The sequence below is a fragment of the Amblyraja radiata genome, chromosome X, assembly GCF_010909765.2.
Source record: "Amblyraja radiata isolate CabotCenter1 chromosome X, sAmbRad1.1.pri, whole genome shotgun sequence".
Classification (NCBI taxonomy): Eukaryota; Metazoa; Chordata; class Chondrichthyes; order Rajiformes; family Rajidae; genus Amblyraja; species Amblyraja radiata.
In genome coordinates this window covers 4,375,338-4,377,492 of record NC_045999.1, presented here as the reverse complement: position 1 = coordinate 4,377,492, position 2,155 = coordinate 4,375,338, and the positions used below count along the sequence as shown (strand labels likewise).

Sequence of the window (2,155 nt, the reverse complement as noted above, 5' to 3'; positions counted from 1 at the left end):
CACACACACACACAGACACACACACACACACACAGACACAGACACAGACACACACACACACACACAGACACACACACACACACACAGACACACACACAGACACACACAGACACACACACACACACACACACAGACACACACACACACACACACAGACACACACAGACACACACACACACACACACAGACACACACACACACACACACACGCACACAGACACACACAGACACACACACACACACACACACACACACACACACAGGCAAATCACCCAAGTGAGTTCGGGGCACCGACCGACGGACGACGATGGAGGGAGGTTGCCAGGTCCACGGGATGCTCCTCTACCCACCGCCGCCACCACACAGACCGACCGCTACCCGACATTGGGCCGCCGCCACACATACCGTCTTTGCCTCCTCTACCCTGACCGCCACACACCGCCCGTCCTCTCCCGTGCTCGTGCCCGTGCCCGCCGCTACCCGTGCGCGTGCCCTGCCCTGACGTGCCCGTGCCCGCCGCTACACGTGCCCGTGCCCTGCCCCTGACGTGCCCGTGCCCGCCGCTACCCGTGCGCGTGCCCGCCGCTACCACCCACACACACACACTGTGCCCGTCTCTCTGCAGCGCCCCCAGCGCGGCCCGGTCACCGCGAGGTCACGCGACACTGGAGCCCTGCAACTGTCAACGCTCGCGCCCAACGGCAACGCACCCGCGGCCCGCGCGCACAACCTTACTGGGGGGGGGGGGTATATGGGATGTGAGATATGGGATGGGGGATATGGGATGGGGGTATATGGGATGGGGGATATGGGATGGGGGATATGGGATGGGGGTATATGGAATGTGAGATATGGGATGGGGGATATGGGATGGGGGTATATGGAATGGGGGATATGGGATGGGGTATATGGGATGGGGTATATGGGATGGGGGTATATGGAATGTGAGATATGGGATGGGGATATGGGATGGGGGTATATGGAATGGGGGATATGGGATGGGGTATATGGGATGGGGGATATGGGATGGGGGATATGGGATGGGGTATATGGGATGGGGGATATGGGATATGGGATATGGGATATGGGATATGGGATCCGGGATATGGGATATGGGATCCGGGATATGGGATATGGGATATGGGATATGGGATATGGGATATGGGATATGGGATATGGGATATGGGATATGGGATATGGGATATGGGATATGGGATGGGGGATATGGGATGGGGGATATGGGATGGGGGTATATGGGATGGGGGTATATGGAATGGGGGATATGGGATGGGGGATATGGAATGGGGGATATGGGATGGGGGATATGGGATGGGGTATATGGAATGTGAGATATGGGATGGGGGATATGGGATGGGGGTATATGGAATGTGAGATATGGGATGTGGGGGGTTAGGGGGAGGGGAGTTTTGGCAGGAGGGGATTGTGCGGTGGAGGGGGGTATTTGGGGGGAGTGGAGGGGATTTGGGGGGGGAAGCAGAGGATGGTGAGGAAAGGGGGGCATTGGGGGGGGGGATGGAGACAGTTGCTGGGGGGTGACAAGTGGGAACACCAAGTTACCAGTTATCTGATCGGTACAGAAGGTGCTAGTGGGGAGAGATGAAGGGCAGATGGAACCAGATAGGGAGGAGGTCACTGGGTGAAACGTGTGGGTATTAGGCGGATGGAGTCAGGGGAGGGGTCCTCCTAGATCCCTATGCTCCACAACACTCTCAAGGACCCTACCATTCACGGTGAAGGTCCTTTAAGCCCCTGTCCCACTTAGGAGACCTAAACAGCAACCTCTGGTGACCTTGCCCTCCACCCAAGGTTTCCATGAGGTCACCGGAGGTTTTGGTCACTCTCCCTAATCGTTGAAAGTGGTTTCCGCGTGGTCGGGGCTTCATCTAGGTTGCTGCTATTTATCATCCAGTGTATATAGCATCTGACCTTTTTTTTCACTCATGTACTATTAATCCTCTCAAAACATATTTTCTATGTTCTGGATGCCAAGATCTGCAGTATCTTTACTCTCCATTTTACTTCATCAGGATTAATTGCTAGATCTAATTTCCCTCTTTGATTCAACTTTTCATTTTTATTGTTTGCCTTAAAATGCTTAAAGGGCCTGTCCCACTTGGGCGACCTAATCCACGAG

At 55.0% G+C, this 2,155-nt stretch overlaps 1 protein-coding gene across 1 annotated transcript in view; it reads right to left on the bottom strand.

Moving 5' to 3' along the window:
- LOC116968281 (sorbitol dehydrogenase-like) overlaps window positions 1-457 on the bottom strand; it is a 30,616-nt gene extending 30,159 nt beyond the window's left edge. The window contains exon 1 of the mRNA XM_033014993.1: window positions 406-457. The gene's annotated coding sequence lies outside the window, so the exon portion shown is untranslated. The remainder of the gene's footprint in view (window positions 1-405) is intronic.
- Between the last annotated feature and the right edge of the window lie 1,698 nt (window positions 458-2,155).